The sequence below is a fragment of the Lygodium microphyllum genome, chromosome 10 (assembly GCF_053477565.2).
Source record: "Lygodium microphyllum isolate KBCC chromosome 10, Lygodium_microphyllum_v1.1.10, whole genome shotgun sequence".
Lineage (NCBI taxonomy): Eukaryota > Viridiplantae > Streptophyta > Polypodiopsida > Schizaeales > Lygodiaceae > Lygodium > Lygodium microphyllum.
The window spans coordinates 121,099,513-121,126,298 of record NC_141144.1 but is presented as its reverse complement, the minus strand read 5'-3'; the positions used below and the strand labels follow the sequence as shown (position 1 = coordinate 121,126,298).

The window sequence follows — 26,786 nt, the reverse complement described above, 5'->3', positions numbered from 1 at the left end:
AAACTTTCTTCTGCAAAGTTGTAGATCACATCGAAACGATCAAGTTTGAAGGGCCGCTTCTTCAAAAACCATTTATGTAGCAAGATATCGCTTCTGCAAAAAATGGGCTATAGGCGCAGTCTCCTTTGATGACGTTTTCGTCAGATTCGATGTCTTGATGTCAAATGGCCACTGTCAAGCTTTCAAGCTTCAGGCGTTCAAGATTTGATACCATGTTGGAAGAGAGGGGGAGAGACAGAGTGGAGCAGAAGATGAGTTTCAGCTCATTGTTGTTGTTCTTCCATTATTCTTCCATTATACAAACTGAAAGAGACTTACACACATATGTATGACTAACCAAGACTAACTATGGTTAAGTCACTGACTACATCGACTTATTGAATGTCACACATGTGTGCAATTGTATCTAGCTAATGTCGATCACACACATAAAGATATACTGACTAAAGAGTAACGGGAGCTTAATATTCTAACAATGTACAGGTCCAACGAAATCAATGCTCCACTTCTCAAATGGTAGTATAGCCATGAGAGGAGCTAGTGGGCGCTTCCTATTCTCCCTATTGTCATGTCTCTGACATGTATCACATCTCTTAACATAGCAAATGTATCTTAGAAAATGGACGGCTACCAATATCTGGCTGTCAAAGCTTTCTGTGTAGTCAATTTTCCAACAAAGTGCCCTCCACAAGTGGAGCCATGACACTCTTCCAAGATAAATGGAACCTTATCAGTCATGACACATTGGTGATAAACATCATCAATCCCTTGTCGATATAGTGTTCCTGCAATCAAGTCAAATTTCTAGTCTTGTTTCCTAATTCTTCTATTTTCAACCTTCAACAAAGCAACTCCAGTCTCTCCTTTGGATAGATAGTGTGTTGTGGTAGCATATCAGGATGAAATGGAGGCCATATCAATTTTGAATAGACCCTCAAGGTCACTATCTTCAGCCAAGAGCCAAGACTTCCTTCAACTCCTTGAAACCCACAAGATATTCTACGATTCCTTGCAACTTCGGTGGCCTAATCCTAATTTCATAGTCAAACTCCTACAAAGTGACCAACCACTTCATTAGGCATTCAAGAGACTACAACTATTCGATAATAGCCTTAACCCCTTTGATTTCATATAAAATACTATCTCTTCATACAGGATGTAGTGGATGAATTTCTTCATCGCAAACACCATCCCAAGGCACAATTTCTCTATATAGGTATAATTAATATTGAACACCCCCAATTTGTGACTAGTAAATGCAATCGGATGGTACCATTTCTCCTCCCAAATTTGGGCTAAACAACAATTGATACTATATATCATAGCCGTTGAAATATATAAAATATCTCACTCCTTTTAGATGCTTTCAAGGCTGGCACTTTTGCCAAGTTCTACTTCACATCCTCGAAGGATACTTGACACCGATCACTCCAAACAAACAAACAGTTAAAGGATAATAGATTTGTCAATGGTAATGTCCTCTTAGCTAGTGCATTAATAAATCTTCGATAATATCTTATTAATGATAGAAAGCTATGACTTCTTTAGGAATACATGGCAGACTCATATAGATGATAACTTTTATCTTTTTCGGCGTCACAATACCAGCCGAGCTAACCAAGGCCCAATAGCAATCCATAGGGCACTCCAAAGACACATTTACTTAGATTGAGAACAATGCAAAATTGCTTACAATGCTTGAAACATTTTCTTAGAATAATTAGTTGTCTCTCCCTTGTGATAGTTGCCCTAGACATTAATAAAGACTTTTAGCTCCTTTGGGGAAAAATATCATCGAAATTTTTTATCATCCATACATTGCCAATACCCTAGCACATTGCATAATCCAAAAGCCATAACACTATGATATGTAAAGGTACCAAATACATTGATAAATGTCATGTTTGACTGATCTTCCTCTGTGATAGCCATTTGGTTATAACCAGTAAACTAGTCCATAAATAAATAGATATCCCTACACGCTAGCTACTACTGCTGATCAATGAATAGCACCGAATAGTAATCTTTCACCGTCTGCTTATTGAGCTCCCTAAAATCTACGTAAAGTCAAATTTGATTATTTTTCTTTCTTGATAACTATTGGTGAACACCACTCCATGTGTTGTATAGAAAATATCAAGCTAGCCTTATGCAATTTTTGTAGCTCCTCAAATAGTCCATCCATTAACTCAAAAGAGATATGTCTCACTTTTTGTTAAATAGGGCAGCTACCTTCCTTTAGGGGAATAGTATGCACAACCACACTAGGAGAAATACCCCTCAACTCATCATAGCTCCAGAAAAAAATATTATGCAATTCTTGGATTAAGAACACATAGTCCTTCCTCTCTTCTAGACTAAGCATAGACCCTAATTTAATTGATTGTGGCTCATCCAAAGTACCAAGATCTGAAGATAGGAGGACAATGGGAAAGAGGGCCTAGGCCATGGCTAGCCATGTAAAAAGGGGATAAGGGGATGACCGTCCAAAAGGGATTTAGGGTTTTGTATGTAAAGTCAAAAAGTGAATGAGGAGCTCATTCTTTGGTGTGTGGAAAAGTGGATCCATCTTCTTTTCTTCTTCTCTCTTCTTCTTGCTTGCTTGTGTGTGCTTGAGAGAGGGAGTGTGAGAGTGTGAGGGAGTGAATGTATGAGGGTGAGGGATCTTGGAGGTGAAGCTCTCCATCATCTTCTCTATTCTTCTCTTCTCTTGTGGAGGCTTGAGGATGCTTGAGCTCACATCTCGAATCATGGAGCTACCGGTGTGCTTGAGTTAGAGGCAACTCGTTTGGGCATCAAGGTAAGCTCACTCTACCTTGGTAGGATCGAAGGTGCGTCAGCTAGGTGAGAGATAGCCATAGGTGTTCACTTGAAATGCTTGAATAATAAGCAGTTTATGGGTCTTAGTGGTTGAGCATGAGCTCGCCTCTACATTTTGGTTTCGTTGCCAAGACCAATGGATTCAAGCTTGAGCACTTGTGCACCTCAAATCGAGTGATGAAGTAAGGGTTTCATCCTCGAATTGGAGCTTATAGGTAGGATGTTTTGGGTTTTTAATATTTGCAAGAAGTTTTTTGGTTTTTTGATGATTAGGCGAGTAGGAGGAACATTTTCAATGTTTTGCTTTCAATTTTTGTTGCATTTAGAGTAGGATATGACCAAGAAATCAAAGGAAAAAACTTTAGGGTTTCTGCTATTTCACCCAAATAGGGCACAAATAGGAAAAAAATGGGAAAAAAGAGTGCTTAGATGTGTTAGAACCACACGGGGAGTGGTTGGGTACATTAAGGTTGGATCTAGCAAAGGGTTTAAGACCCTGGGAATCAAAGGGAGACCTCATTTTCAATTTCTATAGTAGAGAGAGAGAGAGAGAGAGAGAGAGAGAGAGAGAGAGAGAGAGAGAGAGAGAGAGAGAGAGAGAGAGAGAGAGAGAGAGAGAGAGAGAGAGAGAGAGAGAGAGAGAGAGAGAGAGAGAGAGAGAGAGAGCGCTCTTGTGAGAAACTTGAGCTTCTAGTGAATCGATTGGTAGCCATAGGAGTTTTTTTCTTGGATCAGGTGTGTAGAAACCCTTTTGTGTATTTACCCTTGGATTCTAGAGAATGTTGCTTGTGGGAGTGGCCAAAAATCGTTGCTGCAAAGCAATTTTCATTGCCAGTGTTTGCATGCCAATGGAATCGAATATGGTTTGCACGGGTCCGATTCCCAGAATTGGATGCTCGAGCACCCTACACTCATTTGATTCCAAGAATCGGATGGCCAATACTGACCAACCTAACCTATCCGATCAGACTCAATTAAATTGGATTCGGACACTTGGACATGCTAGACTCAGACACCCAAACAATTGAACTACTAACATGCGTCTGATCTTGAGGATCAAACATTCGGACTAGTGATCTCATCTAATTTTGAAAATCGGACTCTCGGACCACCCTGTCCAATTTTGGCAATCAAACACTCTCAAATTGGATCAACCCATCTTGTTCGATCGGATGTACCCTATTTGATTTTGAGATTCAGACACTTCAAGCTAAGCAATTAGACAAATGACCCATACAGCTTCATAGAGCAGTTCGAGCAAGTGTGCAAGGCCAATGGTCTCATTGATCTTACTCAGCGCTCACAAGATTTGGGTTTGCGCTTAGGAGATAAGGGTAGGACTTGGTACACGAGCATATACACTACTGAATGAACTGACTTCAACAACCTCAAGAGTCTCTTCATTAAGAGATTCTCTAAGCCTAGGTACTCCACTCCGATAACCTTCTAGAATGGCTGATGAACATCAAGTAGAAAGACAAGGAGAACATTAGAGACTACATCACCCATGTGCGGAGTCTCTTCAAGAGAATCCCAACTAGTGAGCGACCCACTGAAAGAGCGATCACCACAGTCTTCATCAATGGGATACAAAGTGAGGAACTCTACAAGGCCTTAGTAGGCAATTCAAGCTTGTAACGAGACATGTTAGCTAGGGTATTTGACGAGGCAATTAGAGTGGATGAACAACTCAAAGAGAGAAGCTCCAAGAGCTCGACCCAAGAGGAGACTAATGCTAGAAACTTTGAGAGAGATTCAATGTCAAGTGAAAAATCAAGCACAAGTACTTAGGATAAAGGAAAGGGCACGGAGGCAAGTTAGGAGCTAGCGGAGATGAAGACGAAGCTAGCCAAATTAAAAGAAATGATGAGATGACCAACATGCCCTTATGTCCAATGCATGTATTGTGGAGGAAACCACCTGCCAGCTGAGTGTCATGGAGGGAGGTCCTGACCTTGTGCTGATTGCGGTAGGTTCGCCGTCTATGATACCTTGCCTTGCAAGGTACCGAGGAGACTCCCATACTCGCAACCATATGGACATCCTTACCTAGTGAATAGGCCACAAAAAGTTTTTGAGAGGGGATCCCCATTAGCTCTCCCAACACCTAATGATGCCAAACCGGCCATTCCTAGGATGAAGGTAAACCCCATAGGCATATCTAGACCACTTGGACCAACTACGTAACCCATCCACCGATGCTTCAGTCCACTATGTGGAGCTAAATGATAAGAGCCTTATGTGCACCCCTACGTATCATATGACCAAGAGGGCAATGCAATCGTTATGGATTACTAACATGTACCAGTGATGGCGTTAGGTAGGGGTAGAGGCAAAGGCCTAGGGGGGCAGACCCAAGAACCGATTTCTTGTTGGAATTGCAATCACCCAGGACACATCTTCTTATGCTACCCCAAACAGGAGCAGGCTAATCGCGAAAAAGGTTGATCTTAGATGCCCAGAGTGTGGAATCACTCAGATATTTGCCGAACGCCCTAGACAAAGGCCACCCTCTAGTGTGGAAAATGAGCCATTTGTACCATTGGGGCTGTTTGGAGTTGAAACATTTAATGGAGAGGACACACCCATCCCGTTGCATGTTATGCCGAGAAGGGGAGTGTAAAGGTCGAGGAGTACCCCCACTTGAACCAACTCAAGGCCATCAAAAAGGTTAAAGAGTGGGTGAAAGAAGCCTAGGAGCACCTAAAGGATGTTGAGCCCATATTGGAAGATGAGATCAATGATCTCTCAAGCGTAAGCACACCAGCCTCGTCTCAACGACCAAAGTCGAGGGACATGGCTATACCACAAGCAGTGCCACTTAAACAGAACCTATATACTATAGACTAGTAAACCAGTCAGGGCCATTGGCCAAGAAACGTGTTGAAAAACATGGACCTAGAACTAGATCAGCTATGGTAGACACAGGATACATTATCAGAATGAGGAATTGTAACTCAAGTGAATTAGGTTCCAATATAGATTAGCTTGAACTCATAAACACAATCTTGAGTGACTCAAATTGATAGTACCATTATGTTGAAATGAGTGTCAAGTACATGCCTTTATAACTTTTTGGATAGTACCACTTTTGTTCTCTGTGCTTATGGGAATTTGGACATCTCTTCCTAGAGTTTCTAGAGCATACATCTGTTCTCATATCTTCCATACAAAGCCACTTATGCGCCAGCCTCTTTTGGGCATACATCATTTGATTTCTCAACACCCCCCCTCAAATGATGTCTCTGCCCTTGCTGGCTTTTTCCCCCTGCATGTAAACATGGACCAGGAGACTAGCTCTTTGGCAGCCTAGTCAAGTTAAGGCTTGAAACTTTACCTCTTGGTAGGGCCATTATGGGAAACAAGTTCCACTATGGGAAAGATCCACTTTGAGAAAACATAATCCATGATGGAATTTTAAAAAAATATATTTTTGCAAAACATTTTGTTTGTAACAACGAAAATTTCATTATCTTCTTCTCGGATCTAAGACATTGCTAACAGCATGAGTGAGAGGTGCAACTCTTTCCAAAGTGTTTGTTGCCAAAAGATGATAGAACATTCCAAGAAGACCCAACATCCCCAGCCCCAGAGTCACAAGAAAGAGTGTCTCCCCACTGACAAATCCACTGGCTTCAATTACTTCAATCGTTCCATTGTAAAAGACTGATCCATATGACTGACCGTCAACTTCATAGACAATGCTAGCAGCCAATGCAAAATTCCCTGGCTGTAGGTACTTGCTGACTGTGAAGGCATAGGGAAAGGCTTCATAGAAAATGCTAGCAACCAATGCAAAAATCCATGGCTATAGATACTTGTTGACTATGAAGGCATAGGGAAAGGATGCATGTACAGATGGAGGAACTTCTACACTGCCAAATTCCACAGCAGCAGAGAAGTTTTGAACAAGGTATCTATAGTCATAGGGTACATGCAAACTTGTTGAGATGCAATGAACTTTCAAAGGAAAATCGCCATTGTTTGAAACTCCAACAATTATTTTAGCCTGTTCTCCAGTTGGGATTTCTTTGTCAGCATGATCTAGAAAGTGGAATATAGTCTTGACACCTGGTGCGGGCTTAAGATCTTCTTGTGAGTACTCTTAGTCTTCCCCACCAACAATCCCCACTTCTGCATCTCCCACCCCATTTATGAGGTCATCCTCCCATCTTGAGCAATGATGCAGGCGATTGTAGAAAAGGCCAGTAACAATTCGACGAACAAAGTGCAATCAAACTGAGATCAGTGGGGGCCATGGTAGCCTCTCTCTCTCGTCACAACATAGAAACACAGAGGGGGAGAGTGCTCCTCAATCAGCTCCAGCAATTGGATAGCAATGTCAAGCCCGGCATTGGCTACATGAGCAAGCTTCTCAGAATTACAGATGGTTCTGAAAGGTCCCCCAGTCCCAATCTTCACATCATACGTCCTGGTTGCGTGCCAGGCTAATCGGACCATGATGGGTGCACAGTTCTTCTCTGTGATCAAGGCTAGCAGTTTTCTCCTTGCTTTGTCAACTACGTGTAGATACTCATTGTTGACAACAGGATAAACCTTCCCTATTTATAGAAAGCTGATGAGTAGCTCGTGTTGATGCTTTGTAGACGAGAGAAAGTTTTGTTGCCTGTATGTTTCCTTAGGGCATCTTGATGACATACACGCATTGTTGCTATTGCTGACCCTACTCCTAAAAACATGCCTTGCTTAGCCCAATGATCACGCTGCAGCTTGCTCTATGAGCAGCTCAACTACCTTCAATTTGAAAAATCAATTACCTAGATAATCACAATGATGACCTGAAGAAACTGAGATGAAAAAAAGGATTTTGATGGCATGTACAAGGAGAAATAATCAAAATGGGAAGGATTTAAATTTGAGGGAAGAAGTATGAGCATCCACTAGCTATCTAGATTAGCCATGGCTCTAATACCATTGTTGAAAAACACGGACCTAGAACTAGATCAGCTATGGTGGATGCAAGTCAAACACACGATACATTATCAGAATGAGGAAGCGTAACTCAAGTGAATTAGGTTCCAAGATAGATTAGCTTGGACTCATAAACACAATCTTGAGTGACTCAAATTGATAGTACCATTATGTTGAAATGAGTGTCAAATACATGCCTTTATAGCTTTTTGGATAGTACCACTTTTGTTCTCTGTGCTTATGGGAATTTGGACATCTCTTCCTAGAGTTTCTAGAACATACATCTTTTCTCATATCTTCCATACAAAGCCACTTATGGGCCAGTCTCTTTTGGGCATACATCATTTGATTTCTCAACAAAACGCAAAGTTGGGAGAGAGGCAAGCAGCTAACGACCTCCTCACCACATTGATGACCTCCCCAATGACTCTAAGCCTAGGAGATCTGCTTAAGTAGTATCCAAAACTATGGCAAGAATTGAAGCAATGGGTTGAAGGACCAATGGAGCAAAGGGTAGTTGATCTATACAATCATGATGTACTAACTTAGATACCCACTTTGATGGTGCACTTGGTGCCCAAGTCCTTGCACATCAATGCTTTTTTGGAAAGCACCAAAATGCATGTAGTCTTACCGGTCCTAGCTCTAGGAGACACCATGAGAAAGGGAATTGTGGATATGTGAGTAGTAGTTAGTGTGCTGAGCCATGTAGTACTCTAAGACTGGGGTAACCCGCCTGTTGAGAATGCTAGGCTCAATGTCGCCCTAGCCAATGGGATGAAAGTGTGACCATTTGGAGTATTAAAGAACTGCAAATTGAAGATCACATGAATCCAATTCTCTATCAATTTATAGTCATGAAGGGAGTGGACTATGACATCCTGTTAGGCCGGCCCTGGATGGCAAATGCACGGGCCATAGAAGATTAGGGTAACAGTCTAATGTTCTTAGGTAATCAAACAGAGGTAGTAAAAGTAGAGATGGATACATGGAAGACCACACCAACATCGACCTGCATGCCATCTCCACCATGCTAAAGGGTGATGCACAAATTAGAAAATTGTACAATCCACTCACCAAGTACATCCCTTGTCCTAAGGATGAGCGAGATTGGATGCATGTGCTAGCCACAATTGATCTACCATTCTTGGATAGTGAGAAGTACAAGCAAGCTGCTAAGGCAATTGGTAAGCCTAGTGGCATGCCCCTAGTACCAATTTGTATAATGGCAAGGAGCTCTCATAAACAACCCAACCGTGTCGAGGTACAAGTGGCCACCATCACAAAAATTGAAGATGAAGATGAGGAAGTAGTGGCACCTACCTACCTGCACTTGTCAGTGACTGCCCAAAAGACACACGTCTTTGACACACTCATTGAGAAGGGAGCTGACCATAACATCCTTACCCACAATCATTGGACCCTCATTGGTCAACCACAGCTATAGTGCCTACAAACACCAAACTCAATCCATTTGGAGGATAGTCCTACTCATTGCTCGAGAAGTGCAGAATAATGGTATCTATCGAGACTTAAAGCCTATTTGTGATCTTCTATGTGATGCGTAACACTAAGAGAGCTGGTAAGGAATCACTAATAGGCCGCACATTCAAGAAAAAAGCATACTACAATGTCGACTATTACTCATAGCACATTCACCTTGCCATTGGCAATGTTCAGATACTTACGACTTTCAATAAGGGCTGTGTGACTCCATCACAGTCTACAAAGCCACCAATATGGAAACCCACCATTGAGCCTAAGGAGGGGGTTGTGATTCGTCACCACCCACCAAACCTCAACACTAGCAAAAAGCCAACCAAAAATCTAAAATCCTTGAATACCAGCTCAAATGGGTGCCAAAGCATCCAAGACCGCCGCCTAAGAGCACCCAACCATGAACTCACAAGGCTAGGAACCTCCCCTTGAAACCTAGGAGGCCTAGAAGAAACTGCAGGCATCAACAAACAATCAAGCTATGATGGGTCCCCAAGACCTTATTGCAAGCACAACGCTAGTACGAGGGTAACACTTGGATTTGGGTACCTAAAGCCAAGATGGCTAAGGACACTACTCCAACAATGCCCCCAAACTTTACCATACCAAGCCATGTGACAAAAAAGGCACCAATGCCACAACTGGCTCAAACTGGAAATACATAGAACCTCAAACATAGAAGCTGGTGGAGACTAAACAAATCAATCAACCAAAATCGAACCCTGCTACTCACACATTGTCTCAACCTAGTCCTACTAATATTCCTAAGATCTCACTAGCATCTAGTAGTGTGGCACCCGTGATCTAACCAAGCCCATCACACAAGAAGCCCAACCACACTCTTAGGAGAAACTAAAGCTACAACCATCATCTTCCAAATTATCTAATTCAGTCAAGTCCTACCCACAGCAGGTTTTAAGCTACCCTACAAACAATGATCGATCCTCACGTTGCTTCCTTGGCTATCCAGCTATATCAAGAGGATGCTTCATTTCAAAGGGTCCCTTTCTAGTGTTAGGATTATTCATTTGACCCTCCCCTTTTCATAGATTGGTATTAGGAATATTTTGGTGCCCACCTTTCTTACGAGAACATAGCAGAGGAATTAGAGGGGGGGCTCCTCATATCATCTTGAATTAAAATCTACAATAGGGACCGAGCCGTGAATTGTGAGATTTTCATAATAGATGCCCTTTGTTAAAGACCTAGTTGATAACACAGGAGATGACCTGATCACCTGCATCAAGCGCTTGGATGCCACGTTCACCCTACTTGCTAAGAGCTATGAGTGCTTGGACCTAGGTCTACTTAATCCATCCTTAGCATCAAATATCCACTCCATGACATGTACATAGGAGGAATACAAATTTGTGACAGTAAAAACCCCCATGATCATGGAGAAATTGATCCCCAATGCCAAGATATCTTGAGACCAAACCCTTAAACAATGGCGGATCACCTCTTATAGCAATAGCAGAGTTATTGCCACAAGCCAAAATTTGGACAAACTCTGCAAGCTAGCCGATAATGACTTATCTTTCTTGAGGAAGTGGTATGCTCTCTGTCTTTAGTGGGAACAAGAAGGCTTCCAAATCATGACCAATGCTGAGCAGAGATGTGCCATTAAGACCTCCATGTATGATCCCACTTATGTAGCTCCAACCTCCTATAGGGTGTTCACCACCATTCATGACCCCTAGAAGAGCACATCGTGATGACCCACCCATATTTAGACCAAATTCTGACTAAGGAAGAGTTACAATTGCTATCAAGATCGACTTCGGTGACTTCCTCATGGATGTTCTTACCTACATTACTCAAGTCGACATCTATCCTTTCGACATGGACCGTCATGCCAATCTAGAATATAATATGAACTTCTATGCTTGGCTCATGTGAAAGTGAAACACCGCAAGCCAATGCTGAATGCCCTTGACCTCTCAAACCTTAATCCTAGGAAGGATTTTGGGGCAAGGTCAAATCAAACATATAAATAGGTAAGGTGAATGAAACACACGGATAAACCATCCATCAATGTCCAAGAGTAGAAGAGAGCAAATAAAAATCAACTCGTGACTAAGAATAAAAGTCATAAAATTTTTGGAATGAATGGACTGTTTGAAGAAAAAATTATCTTTTTGTATTTAAGCATGTCATTCTTCCCAAGAAAGCATAATAAATTCCTGCTTACCTTTCAACAAGAAATTACCTTAAGGACACTAATGGTGAACTATGGCATTATGACAGGTACCCAGAATGGCAGGTCAAGAGAAAGACAAGCATCAAGCTTCCATTCTCGAAGGAGGAGCAGGAAAAGTACGACCTCTCATTGGAAATAAGGGCTTACAATCAATTCAAATTCGAGCATATCATGAATTTAGAAGGCATAGTCATGGAGGAGCCAACCATCAAGCAATTGGTGAGGTTGTGCAAGCTGCAAAAGTATGTGGAGAAGGTGGGCCAAGCCATCGACTATCAAAAGTACACCGGGTTCCTTTGGACCTTCAACAGGAACTACGGCACAATCACGGTGCATATAGAGAATGAAGCCCGCCAAGTAGAAATTGAACTGAGCCCTGAGATGGTACAGAAAGCACAGGGCCTACCAAACAAAGTGGGAAGACTGACAAAAAGGGATGTGTACAACATGTTGGGAACAGACAAAGTGATAGTCCACACCAACGATAGCATCAGCCTAGCTAACATCCCCGATCCCGTGGTCCAAATCTAGGCCAAAATGGTGCATGCCCTATTCTCCAATCAAAGGTATACTGCATTGATGAAAAAAATCAACGTGCCAATGCTAGAGAGCATTGCTGCCCAGTCCTTTAATGAGGTAAACCTAAATGGATTTATGAGGAAGACAATAGAGATGTCGGCAAACGCATAAGCCACCAATGGAAGACCTGTAAGGGGGAGAGTCCCTGGCCTCTAAAGCCAGGAAATCGTCATCCTCAAAGGCCTCCACCATTCACTTTGGAGAGGTTTTGAGAGCCATCATAAGAGAGGCACTAGGGAAAGCCAAAGACGACTAGGTAGTCGATGAGATGCTAGATAGGTCCCCTCCGCACCAAGGATAGGAGCAGTCCAACAAAAAGACCGTGAGTGAGGACAAAGGAGAGTGAGAAGCACAATCTATCCAAGGCCAAGAAATCAAAGAAAGAGACCCCATAGAAGAAGGCCAAAGAAGAGGGGAAAGAAAGAGAAAATAGGCCTACACGAAGCCCAAAGTGAGTCCAAAAGGATGAAAGAATGAAGAAAGAAAGAAGAAAGGGACGAGGCAAAGAGAATAAAAGAGGAATCCAAAAAAGTTGAGGGGAAGAGAAAGAGAAGAGTTGAGGAGGAAGATGCGGAGCTCAGAAAGAAAGAGGAAGAAGACATAGCCCTCGCTATCTGCTTCCTCAGTGGAGAAACCTTCAAGACAAGAAGAGTTGGTGGCCATGAGCCCACCCCAACATGAAGGTCCAAGCACTAGCTCCAAGACACCCAAAAACTTTCCACCCCCAGTGAGGGAAAGGGCAAGGGTTCTATCAACCCCATCCCACCTTGCTGCCCACCACCCTAGCCACACTACACCCACCCAAGACTCCTCTACCACGATGGATGCTAGTAATCTTGTGGCTTGGGTGTAGTTCCTAGTCAACAAAGAGGCAACTCAAGGTGCAAGTGTAGGAACCCCTGTGTGATAGGAGTAATAAGACAGGTAGCTATAGATACGGAATCCATAAGGGACCTCAAAAGGCCAAACAGCCACTGGTTCCATTGCACTGCTGTTGTCCACAAACTACGACACCTATATGCAAGAACTATCACAGTTGGAACGGGCAAAGGAAGACAAGAAAATAACCGTAGCTGAGCTCAAGACCGAAAGGGAGATGATGGTAGCCTCTCAATTAGAGAGAAATTGTCAAGTGGCCATGTATCAAAGAGAGATCAAGGAGCTAAAGGAGAAGCTCGAGGCCAAGGGAGGAGAAGACAAGAGGTGGCAAGCAAAACTCACGGTGGAAACACATAGTATCATGAGCCTACAAGACAATTTCGATGAGCTGGTGGCATTGTAGAAAGATCTGCAAAAGGAAAAGAAAAACATCTGAGATGCCACATAGCAACTAGTAGCGGTACAAGAAGAGAGAAGCTGATGGCACCAAAAGTATATAGAAAATTTGGAACAAAGGATAGCCTCAGAGCTTGGAGAGCAATGACTCTTGGAAAGAGAAATCGAGGAACAGGAGAGGAGGCTAAGGGCATTAGCCTGCATGCACAACGAAAGCTTGGAAGAAATGAAGAAAAAAGCATATGAATGGGTGAATAGGAGCAAAGAAGCGACTTAGCGCACTGGCTAGCCCTTGTAGAAGGCGACAGGGTGTTAGCAAAGAGCAGGGTGGTAGAGGCCACATAGGTGACTTTGGAAGCCCAAAAACATACCTTCCTCCAAACTATCTTGGACGCCATGCAATCTAAGGAAGAGGAGGCCATTAGGTCCTTAAGAAAAAAGCTAGAGATCACCTGTAGGGCTCTTAGGCATGGGCTACACATCCAAATGCAAATTGCATGGCCCACAGAGGCAGAGCCACCAGAGCACAAGGAAAAAGAGAGGTGAAGACATAACTGAAGAGGCAAGGGAAAGATTTGGAAGGGAATAGCAAGCCACGACTCCTTAATGGGAGGTTGTTACGACAAGTATGCTTCCCCCCACATCTCTTTTTGACCTCAGATGTCGGCAAAGATATCTATACAATGGCTAGATCAATGTGTGACAAAAAAAAAGAAACACACGTAGGTCACAGTTACTCCACCTAGGGGTCCTCAAGTTAGAAATGCCCAATGGCTTTGGTTAGCTAGCTTTGTCCCTAACCCCTAGCCCATTATCATTCCCCACTTCACACTTAGGGTACCTCAAGTGTGGGACTTCCAAACCTGTCTCCCTAAGCCACGCACCGCACCTATAATGATGCACAAACTAGGTCCTCAAGTGTGGGACAACACTGAGGCTTTCGTCAACTCCCAGCTCCACTAGCATGAGCACAATGCACCATACGATAAGGTAAACACACCCCTAGGTAGTGCACATTCTTTTCTTTTTAGGTAAATCCAAATGCCACAACCCACCAACTTTGGAGGCCCCATCCTCCCCTCAATTCATCCTAGGCCCCCACCACTTCAACCAGTTGATCAGTTTCTTCCAAAGACCAATCCCCATGCAACCACATCATCATCAATTTGCACGACTATTGTTGCACAACATGTCACCATCATGTAGCCAAATCGAAGCAGAGGAAGACCAAAGAAGCCCTAGTTGAAAAGTGAATGAATAAGCTCACTAGGAATAGTGCAAGAGATGGAAACCTCAGAAAACATGAGGGGGAGCTCCGACTATTTTGGTGAGGTCCTCTCACGAATGAGGGAGGTCCTGTGTCAAGGATGAAGGATGCTCTCTCTAGAATGAAAGCAAGCACAAAAGATTCTTGCAAGGTGCTTCGAAAGGATGGAGGAAAGCACCGAATATTCTAGCAAGGCTCTCTCAAGGATGAGGGAGCACCTCTAAAGGCTCTTGCAAAGGAAAGCACGAGACGCAATGTAATTCATTTGATAAGATGTGATGGGTTTTCTCTTGTGCAAGTGGTAAAGTCTAAACGGGCATAGGTGAAGGGATAAGGAAACTTGAAGGGAATAGGGAAAAGCCATGTTAAACTCACTTTGTCGCAATCTCGGAGGGTGAGAGGGGGATCCATCCAACACCATCTTAAATTTCAAAGACAGATCCTCCCACCTGCCGATCTCCGAGGGGGATTTGTCCACCAACACCATCTTACATTTCAAAGACAGATCCACCCACCTGCTAATCTCCTAGGGGGATTTGCCCAACACCATATGCAATTTCAAAGGATCGATCCATCCATCATCAGCATCAAGGAGGGCCAGCCCCAACACCATCTTCAATTTCAAGGGCTAATCCATCCGACACCATCCCCCACAATGGCTTCTATACAAACTCAAAAAAGCCATCCAACTATACCCATCTCACCTTCCAACTACTACCCATTAGTGCCATGGGACTGGCACTAGGCTAGGGGGGGGGGGGGGGGGGCAGGGGGGGAAGGGTAATGTTAATATTGGCACAAGGGCTTGTATAAAAACTAAAAAAAAGTCATATGGCTACACCCATCCCACCTTCCAACTACTACCAATTAGTGCCCACGGGACTGGCACTAGGCTAGAAGGGGGGTAATATTAATCTCAGCACAAGAAAAAGTGGAAAAAGTGGAAAAGTGTAAGAAGTTGGGAGCCAAAAGAGGCAGCCCAGAACAAAATCAAACACAACGGAAGAAGCAAGAAGGGAAACAACTAAAAGCGCAAGAGCAATGTCAAAAGCTAAGGCAAAGGCAAAAGATCATTTTTAAATGTGAGATGCCCCTAACTTTTTGTAAAAGAGCACTAGGCTCCCTCTTGTGCAAATTGTAAAAGTAGATGGATGGTATATTCATATATTGTCTTTCATATCTTTAGGGTTGTGTCTCTTTCCATCATTATTTTAGTAGGCCCTCAAAATATCATCAAAGCCTCTAGCATATTCTTTTACAGAAGGATAGGACGCTTGCCTAATCTGCATCATCTGCCCTAAAACTTGGGTCATAGGCACCTTCTTCTCATATTCATCTAAAAACCGATCACTCAACTCCTCAACGGATTTAATAGACCCCCTTGGGAGGCTCCAGTACCATTTTCTAGCCTCTCCCTTTAGGGTACTTGAGAATACGAGCATCCGATGAATATCATTGAACCCACTTGCAAGGCAAGTTAGGCCGTATTCTTGTAAATGCATCATCGGATCCTCATTAACCAGCCCATAAAACACTGGGAGATCCCTATAAGGAGGAGGGCATTTAGTCCTTTCCTTCGGGATCAACATTGGGCCATTAAAATCCTCATATTCATGACCTAACTCTAGTGTCTTGGGGTCGCCAACCTCTTCCATTTCCACCTTTACTGGTGTAGGGAGGTTAACATTATCCTTAATGTCCCTTTCTACCAACTCATAAAGTGGTCTAGGAAGACCTATACTACGCAATAAGGAGTCTGCTCCATCGCTTGATGTTGGTGTTTTAATAATTCTATCCTCATTTGCTATTGTTTCCCTAGAATCGAAGGTATGCCCTAATAGAACCTTCCTTTTTTATAAGGGTTTTCCACATATGTAGATATCGTCCAATGCTTTATGGATCTGCAAAATTGCGCTTTGGAACCCAATTGCATCAGGCCCTAGCATCGGAGGTATCTCCTGCTCATAGGCATATATTACTTTGACTAATGGCATCACGGTCTTTTCCTTCAAAAACTTATCGCTTTTGAGGATCACAAATGACCATGCCATCCTAACAGCACTTTTACTCCCTAATCTTTCCTCTAGCTCCCATGGACTATCTCTCATGATTACTCCATGGGTATTTCCCCATAGTGACCCAAACTCCACCATGGTGTCACTTTCAGGGCAAAGGGTAAAGCAATCGGCCACATTTCTAGTCAATGATCCCACTAAACCATTCAGAATGGACAAGGTATCTTTAGGGTTACGGGGATTCCTTGGTTTCATCATCATGCTCATGGCGGAAACTTCAATCCACCTATTTTAGCATCCACCGCTTCAAGGCGGCCATCAACTATATAATAAAGCTAGCAGGTCCCTTATAAGACCACGATCCGAAAACCACCACTTATAGGCATCTCTCAGCAGACGCACCACTGATGGGACCTAAAATGGGCTGACACTGGCTATGGCACTAGCCGGACCTTATGCATACAACAGACAACCCCACCACACGGCCTCGCGGGCCAGGAGTGTCTAAAACTCACTTTGCACTAAATGCCTATGAAGATTTTGTGTTTGTATCCAATATGTAGTCCAACATTCACCTTCCCTTCTCCTCAGAGGGAGATCCCATAACATATAGGCATAATGCCTCGTAATACACACATAGGGAAGCACCTCTCAGCTAAATGCCGTGGCTCCACTACGACTCTCCTACACCTCGGGGATTAGCCCCAATATGCGTCGCTAACACATATAACATTCGCACAAACTCCACTCTTTCATAATTCAGTGTTTTAGGAGATTTTCATTTGCCTCACAAAACTTTCCCCAATGAAAGCATCCGTCTAACCTACAGCTTAGGTTTCCTGTCCTCTCAGCGTTGGTCAAAGTTTATCAATCAATTGCAATGCATTCCCGGAGATACCACATAGCATGCTTGATGCAAGGTGTATGACGATTGCATACAACCATTTTATGATTAAAAAAAACTAGCCATGTGAGGTGCGAAAAACAACCCTTTCATGAATTTTAACTAAGCATTACATGGTGCGCTGCTTTAGGGACCAGCATCGGAACTTCCGTGCTACTAGTCACTTACATTTAATTATGGAACAATCCCTAAATGCTATGCACAAAGAGGAAAATCAGAATTTGTATCTTTTCAGCAATTAGATCGTCGCACAAACTTCATCCCCCCTTTACCGTTTAGGTGTTGCTGCGGTGCATAGGTGTAAATGGTTGTTTTGTATCATTTTTGTATGTAAAAAGTGATAAACACGGACTATAACACAAAGGACAAGGCCAAACTGAGGCTTTACCTCATACTTTAACCTTACCAAACATTCATGCACATAAATCTTATTTTTCCATACTTTTTTAGCGCGAAAACCCCAATTTTCCTATTTTTGCTATTTTTTTCCTATTTATTATTCATGCAAAATAGGTATTTTTTAAATTTATTTGTATTGGCTTATCATTTTTACTAAAACTTAATATTTTTTCTAATTTTATTCCATTTTCATCCCTTTTCTCCAACTCAAAATTGAAAAAAACCACTAATTTCCATTAAAAATGATATTTTACGGGTTTGAAAGAATTAATAACGGCTCTTAATCATTACGGGTTTTGTATTTCTGTAGTTACAGCCCTCAATCATGATGTAAACAAGGTTCAAACAAAATTTCATTGCATATGAACAACATTTGGACCATGAAACAACAAAAATAATCAAATTTCTTTGTAAAATTGAAGCATACCGCGTGTCTTGCGTGTTGCAGGTTTTTTAATGATTATTTTGAGCAGCCCATGACTGACCAACAACCATTCTTTAGTGTTGAACCTCTTTCCTCAGCCTCCTCTTCATCTTGAAGCAATACGATCACAGCTGGACTAGCATTCTTCAGCCTCTCTTCTTCTTGACTTCTTGCACATGAATTCCCTCTATGCAGCAGGAGAGAGAGGTAGGAGAGAGAAAGACTGGGTTTTGTTCTCCACAACCAGGCAGACAATTTAGGAGTGGAGACTGGCGATGGAGAGCAAATATAGGAAGAAGAACAACCATGAGATCAGTTGGGGGCCCTGTTTGTAAGTGACATAACTCCTCTCCACCAAATCTAGCCATGGTGCCTTCATCCCTGATCAGGTGGCGAAACCTCCCACCACCCCCCCCCCCCCCCCCCCCCCCCCCCATACTCACGAAAATTTTGGGGGGGCTCCCTTGAGGTCACAACCTTTGGCCTTTCTAAAGTCCATTTTCACTTGTCATTTTGGGCTTGGCCTCCCAAGCACTCCCTCTTTCGCGCCCGTCCGATTCAGGATCTGAAAAATCCTGGGCATCTGTCTTGAAGTCCTCCACTACCGGGCATCTCCCAGGGTCTTGTCTCACATGCCAAAAAATTATGAAAATTCTCCGACCGCTGTCTAGTGGCTCTTTTAAGCATTTCTGGGGCATTGCTACTTAAAATCGTACTGATTACCACTGCCGCCTTCAACGAAGTCTATTTTTCCCCTGATATTCGTAATTTTTGGCTATTTTTAAGCACTTCTCAGCATAAAAAATCATCTATCAACTCATCTTCTTCTCTTCTCGTCTTTCTTGCTTGTGTGTGCTTGAGAGAGGGAGTGTGAGAGTGTGATGGAGTGCATGTGTGAGGGTGAGGGATCTTGGAGATGAAGCTCTCCATCATCTCCTCTCTTCTTCTCTTCTCTTCTCTTCTCTTCTCTTGTCTCGCGCGCGGCTATGGAAGATGGAGCTTGGAGTTGGAGGCTTGAGGATGCTTGAGCTCGCCTCTTGAATTGTGGAGTTACCGATGTGCTTGAGGGAGGAGGCAACTCATTTGGGCATCAAGGTAAGCTCACTATACCCCGGTAGGATTGAAGGTGCATCGCCTAGGTGAGAGATAGCCATAGGTCTTCACTTGAAATACTTGAACAATAAGTGGTCCGTGGGTCTTGGCAGTTTGCCTCTACATCCTGATATCTTTAAAGGCTACTCCTTCAGGACTCAAAAGGGTATAATCTTCATCCCATTTTCCAGAGTGACATTGAATCGTGCAGTTTCCACCAGTGGGTTTCCCCAATCTTGCAAGACTGCATGGCTAAGTACACTAACTTCTACTCCTGTGTCTACTATCCCCTTTTGCGTTGTATCTCCTAGGACAATGATAGGTAAGACTGGATGCATCTTAGTGCCTTCCTAAAAGGCATTCACTTGTAAGACTGGATGCATCTTAGTGCCTTCCTAAAAGGCATTCACTTGTGGAGACTTAGACATTTTGGTTCAGTATTAGGCTTGGCATGTGTGTCACAGTGTCATGGTCGGGCAAGTCTTATCGTTCATGCCTATTGGTTCATTCTACCCATTGCTTCAACACTTGCCATAGTGTAGGGTTTTGTCTAAGTAATTCTCCTAGTGGCAATGTTAAAAGAGTTTACATAAATGTGGTGTGCAAATTGCCAACCATCTTTCCCCCCCTCTACTTCATGGACTCCTTGCCAATCCTCTTGGTTGGGTAGGTTGTCCATTCATGGCATCATGTTCTGCCTATGCAGTTGTGCATGTGGTGATGTTGCCTCTCTTGCTCTTAAGTACGTGGGAGAGACTAGTGGGCTCATGGTTGAGAGTTTGTTAATCTCATCCTCCACGATGATAGGTTCAACATCTTGCAAGTGAGGTTGTGCTTCTTCTATCCATTTCTTGACCTTATCTATAGCCTTTAGTTTGGTTGGGGTTATGGTACTCTCAAATCTTAGTGCTCCCCTTCTCCCTCATCTTAGAAGCCAATGTTTCTACTTCTGCATCAGTAACCTACTATCCCTTTATTAAAGTGGTTGTACTCTTTGTTTTCAGTGTTATTTTTGCATTAGTCCTCTTTCTTTTCCTTTGTATTCTCTTCTTCCTTATAGAGATTGCATCTAGGTTGCTAGGTCCAGGTAATAAAATACTAGCATGCTCCATTTGGGCTCGTGTCATAATATTAATAGGGATGGGTGTGGCATTGTTGTCAGGTGACTCGGCACAAAAGAGTCCCCGAGCAGCACAGATGGTGCAATTGCCAAACTAGTGGAGGGTTTCTACCTAGGGCAATTGGCAAATAGGTGTGCAACTCTACATTCGGGACACCTCAAGTCCACCTTCTCTCTATTTTCTTTCTCCTTTTCAGGGCAGCTGGATGAGATATGCCCTAGATGGCCACACATCCAACATGCTATGGGCTCATGGTTCTGACCTCCTCCTAGGCCTCTACATCTCCCTCTGCCTAAAGTCATGACTGGCACATGCCTAAATTCCATCAATATGGGATTGCTCTCCTCATCATAAGAGACATAAGGATTCACGTATGAGTCTTTCTCCAATGTGGTTCCTCTACAAAGTGCATTGGAGCATTGCTTAGTGGATGGGTCACTATAGATCCTGGCCGTCTAGGGACTTCTATTAGGTTGATGTTCGATCCTTGGAGCAACTAGCTTTGAATTGTTAGGTGTGGATAGAGACAAAGGGGCTCCCCTTTCAAAGTAAGGCTGCCTAACTCCTCGATAGTATGGCTAAGCATAGGGTTGTTGGTATGGCAAACCGTCTTGGCAATCGGTAGTGCATAATGTCATGCTCAAATCTTCCATAGTTCGCACAAGGCTGAGATCTAGGATCAGGACATTCAAATGGCAAGTGGTTCCCTCCACAATGCACAGGTTGCACATGAGATTCCACTAGCCTTCAAATTGATTCATGTAGTTTGGTTTGGTTAGCTCAAATCAGTTGTCACTTGGGTCTAGTTGACACTCTTTCATTTATCTTGTTTGTTGAGGATTGATCGTTCACTAAGTGATGCGGTTCTCTCGACGTTTCTAAATGTGTTGTTCCCTTGTTGGATAATCCTAGAGCTTCTCTCTCTAAGCAAGTCATCCACTCATATAGTCTCTTAAAAGACTCTTGCAAGCACATCTCTTTGCAGGTTTGAGTTGCTCGTTTAGGCCTTATAGAGTTCTTCATTGCAGAGCTCGTTGATGAATACGGTGGAGACCACTCTCTCATTAGGTCACTCAACTCTATAGATATCCTCTTGTAGAGACTCCTCACGTGAGTGATGTAGTCTTGTATGTTGTCTTTGTCTTTTTGGTTGACTTTCATCAACTTAACAATGAGGTTATCAAAGTATCCTGCCTTGGAGAATCTCTTAATGAAGAGATCCTTTAGATGGATGAACTTATTGCATTCCGGCATTATCTAGATCGATAAAACAAGTCCATCCCTTATCTTCTAAGCAAAGACCAAATGCTTGTGCCCGTTGAGTGGGGTCCATGAGGTTGTTAGCCTTGCACATGTGCTCAAATTACTGGATAAATCTATAGAGGTCATTTCCTACTTGATATTTATCAAGTTTCTTGGCAACTATGGGTATCTTTGTTTGGCTCTTGTCATTTTGGGTGACTCCCAGCTTACTAGCATGATGCATCCAAGGCTACCCACTTTGCACAGTGTTGTTGTTGTCTAGCAATTGTTTTGTAAGTAGCTCACTCACCATGAGATCTACTTCTAAGGCTCTCTCCCTATCGGCATTTCCTCTCGTTCTGTTCCTACTTGAGATGGCTAGGATCTTGTGAACTTCGTTGAGCTCTCTCTCCTGGCATGATCTTTGAGCTCATTACTCTTGGTTATACCTCGATATGCATTGCAATGTGTTCCTTCTTAGCCTCCTCTCCTCCCTAAGGTCAGCTATAATATCGACTGTTCTACAAGTCTTCTATAATGTGTTATCCTTTTCTACTGGTCATACTATGTGATAAGTCATCGGATGTCATCTGGGCACCCTACTACGCTAAGGTCAAGGTCAAGGTCGAGCTCATTCTCATTTGAGATGTTACCTGCCATGGTAGTTGTCTCCTAATCCACTAGTATTTCTATGAAGTTGACTAGGCCGTGACTTGTCACAACTCTATAGAAACAGAATTTGTATCCTTTTTCATTAATTTGTCTATATAATGATTTATTAAATTTATTTCCTTTGCACTAATTAGATATAAAGAAAAGTGCATTGGAGCTGGCCACTGATGAGTGGTCACAGGTTATGGTGGACCCACGCGGTGGGTTAGAGAAAAGATAGTTCACACTTCCACCTATATGACCCGATTGGGCGCCTGTGACTAGAACTCACGCATATCAGGGTTAGACTCACACACAGAAAGGATTGATGCCTTGAAGTGTGGGCTAGATCCACCAGAACAAACAGTTACAATCAACAAGATGGCATGATCATGAAATGCTTGTATAATGTGCATGTGCGGGCTGAAAGCTTGAAATGCACATTTCTTTGCATAAGAAAGTCACATGAAGATTCGGATACCATTTTTGCGATGTACACGGAAAAAGCTTTCATATGACACCCATATTGGGGGGGTCTCTAAATTTTAGGAGATCCCTAAATTTTAGGAGGTCCCTAAAATTTAGGAGCCTCGAATTAGCCTAAAAATGCTGGTCCTAAAAAATAGGGATGTCATTCTAAAAATAGTAAGTTCTGTACTCTGACTGTGCTTACTAAATTTGGTTGTTTCTATTCTTGACAGTATTCAACCCAAAAAGGAAGGCCATAGAGAAGAGACAAGTGTCAAGACACTTGTCACACAAGTTTCCAAGTGTCCCACCACTTATCACATCTCATGACATGTGGCTGGACACTTGTCTTGTGCTACTCCACTTTCCCCTTTTGTACTAGCTCTCCCCTCTCCTATAAATAAGAGCTCGTTTTTCTTCATTCATCATCATTTTTCTTTGTTGTAAACTCATATACAGCACCCACAGATAGCCAGAAACTGGCCCCATCCATCCCCAACATCATCCCCCACTTCTCCATGATCAAATTCCTCCATATTCCCTCTTCTATCACTGATGTTTTACAGGACAGCAAGCCTGTAAATCCATTACAGCACCTCCTTCTCGAGCTCTTTCTTCCATTTTAGCTACAAGAAGCAAGCCCTATCCATGTACTGCTGATAAACGATGGAGAAAGGCTGAATTCCCCTTTTTCTTCTCTCATACTGTAAAGAAATCAATTCTTATCATTGCATAATAGATAATGCATGTGTGTTTGTACATCTTTGCATGATCTTGTGAGAGTGAGAATTACTTCTTCTCACTCTCAGGTTGATTGTAACTGAGCTCTTCCCTAAGGGACTTGGGTTGAGCAGAAATACATTCCTTCGGGGGGGGTTGCCCATCTTCAACCCTCAATCTTGTCTCCATTACTTTTACATTTTCATGGCTGTAATTTTGTGAGTAATTTTCATTTTCAGCTTTAAGTGTTCATTCTCTTTTATATTAAGTCTCGAAAACAAGCGAATATCATAATTGTTAAGCATACTACGTTGTTCGGGGCGTTTACATGACTAGAGTTGTGTCTCTAATCTTGGGTAGTCTTTCCTTTCCTTAGTGATCTACTGGTTTTGTTTTCCCTAGATCTTTGTTTCTGGTGTCTTGGGTCATTTGTCTAGTTTCTGGGGTTGCACTCCTACTGGTGGGTTTGTTTCTTAGCTTAAGCCCCTTTAGCGTATTCCTTGTTTATCCAATTAGTCTGTAAATGTACACACACTTGCATGCTTGAGTGGTGTGACTTGATGTGAACTGTGTGAAATGAGGCTTTCTAGTTTTCACATACGCTTAAGTGTCTATGATATAGGGTGCAATCTTTGATAAAATCAATCACATCCAATCAATTTCATGTAGTTGCAGCTCTTTTGCATAGATTGTGATTACTCCTAACACTTTATTTTGGGTCCCTCATGGGTTTTGATATATAGTCTCAGCCCTTAGACAGTCAACTTAGGTCTCTACTAGGGGTTAAGTGGTCGGTGGTTGGTAATTTCAGTCACTCCTAGAATGTTAGGTCAATGTTCTAGGGACAATTAGCTCTATGGTCTTATCTACAAGTCTAGGGTCCACCAACTTGGATTGTTGGGTAGCTAGAAGTTGGCCCTAGAAGGTCTTGGAATGGAAAAAAATGTCAAAATTGGTGTTGTGGACAACTTGTTCGAGTCCCAAACTCAGTCATTTGAGTCCTAGATTCGGCCATTCGAGTGGCCTCTTAAGAAAAATAACCATCCAATTGGTCGAGCTCGGGCTCAAATGAGGGTGCCCGTCCGAGTGTTCGAGTCGAGCATTTGAGGTAGGCCTGAGGGGCTATCCGAGGCTCAAAAACTACTCTGAGTCCGAGTGGACTTGGGTTGCTCGAACATCCAAGTCGAAGTAGAATCTTGTTCAAGTTAGGCATCCAAGTGGACTAAAGATACTCGGATGTCTAAGTCCGAGTATCTTTCTTTTGAGGCCTATGGGATTGTTGTTCGAGCAGCATAGGAAAAATGTTGAATGACACAAATATTGATTGTATGATCAAATGCACTACTTGCTACTACACCCAAGGTTCTAAATTTATTTAACACACATCAAGGAAGACTCAAAGCATATCTGGATCACATGAATACAATGATACCACTAATTGATGTTTGTTGCTGCCTCTTGACTCTCTATCTCTCTCAAAAGCTCTCTCTCAATCTCTCAGTGTGCAAATGAGCTCTCTCTTCCCCCTTTTCACCTTTTATTTCTCTCTTTCTTCCCTTACTCTCTATTTTTCAAGCATTAAAAATATTTTTTCTCTTTCTCTATTCCCCCGTTTCTTGGTTATACAGAGACTTATCTTTTCCTTCTTTTCTCCTTATTTCCCAAACCTTAATGTCTCAAACCTAATCAAAATACACTTCTCCTACTCTAACCAATGCATACAAAGCTTCCTAAACCTGAACTAATCCATAAGAGAGATCAAATGGCCTCCGACTACCTCACTTCCTACCTAAACCAAGCATCGTTTTGGAGACAAACTTCTACTCCGTCACTCAATTTGGAGTGCGCAAGCACTCAAGATTGAATCTGTTGGTCCTAGCAATAGAACCAACATGTTGTCACTTTTGTAAGCACACCGCCAAGACCCACGGACCACTTATTGCTTCAAGCATTTCAAGTCTGTGTGCACTCTTCCACACATAAATGTAGTGAGCTTACCTTTGAATCTGATCGAGTTGCCTCCTCCCATGAATTTGTCAGTAGCTCCACAATCCAAGATGCGCTTTCAAGTAAGCTCCAAGCTTCAATCTCCATATCCATACATATAAGAATGGAGAAGAGAAGAAGAAGATGATGAAGAGATGAGAAGAAGAGTTTCTCCACAATTTCTCACTCCCTCTCTCATACACAAGAATGAAGCAAGAGCGAGAAGCAAGGAGAGAAAGTTTGGCCACACACCAAGAATGAGCTTCTTCATTCACTTTTTTACTTTTATACATGCCCTATCTCCTCCTTGGGTGGCCATCCTCCTTTTGGGTCTTGGCCTTTGTCCATTCCCTCACTCTTTTTCCTCTTCCTTTCCTATTAGCATGGCCTTAATCCATGCCTCTCGTTCTTTATAACTTGCATGTGAGAGAGCCCAATGCTCTTTTACAAGATAAATTACAAGGCATCGGCACTCTTTTTGTAAAAATATTAAGGCGCACTTATTCTTATGCGCCTTCCTCTTGCATTTGGACTTTTTCATGTGCTTTGTGTCTTCAAATTTTCCTTATTGTGCCTTTGTCCTCCTTCTTCCTCTTGCCTTGGGACTGTCTTCCACTTCTGATTTTCCAAAAATTTTGGATTTTTTCCATCTTGGTCTATTTAAGGTTAACATTGTGTCTCTACCATCCCAATAAATCTACTCAATAGTAGAAAATGGTGCTCTAGCATTCACTACAATAGAATTATAATGTATAAGTCCTTAGTAACTCCTATTTGTGTTGAATTTGCAACTTCCATAGCCATAACATGATGTATATCAATTCTCTACACGATATTCCACAATTCTTCTACTACTACCAATAGATGATGTATCATATAAGCCCATAATGGATAGTCCCTTAATAGCAAGCATATGGAGTGCATCATTGTTGTGAACCATGGCCATTGATTATACTTGATGCAAAAGTATTTTATATAGGGAAAAAATGTGTATAAAACCAACATGTGTTGTATAGCACATTAGAAAGTAGATTGTAAAAGTTCTATATGGCACAAATGAATATTACTGAAAATTTTTCATAGTTGGACAAAATAGCATACATGCAATATTGCAAGTGGAGCCTAAAATCAATGCAAATAAAAAATTTGACAACATTAAGCTCTAGAACTACGTCACAATACTAATAGGCGTAC

General features: G+C 42.5%; 1 pseudogene; it reads right to left on the bottom strand.

Moving 5' to 3' along the window:
• Positions 1-6,289: 6,289 nt before the first annotated feature.
• LOC148030503 (translocon-associated protein subunit alpha pseudogene) overlaps positions 6,290-26,786 on the bottom strand; it is a 31,582-nt pseudogene continuing 11,085 nt past the window's right edge.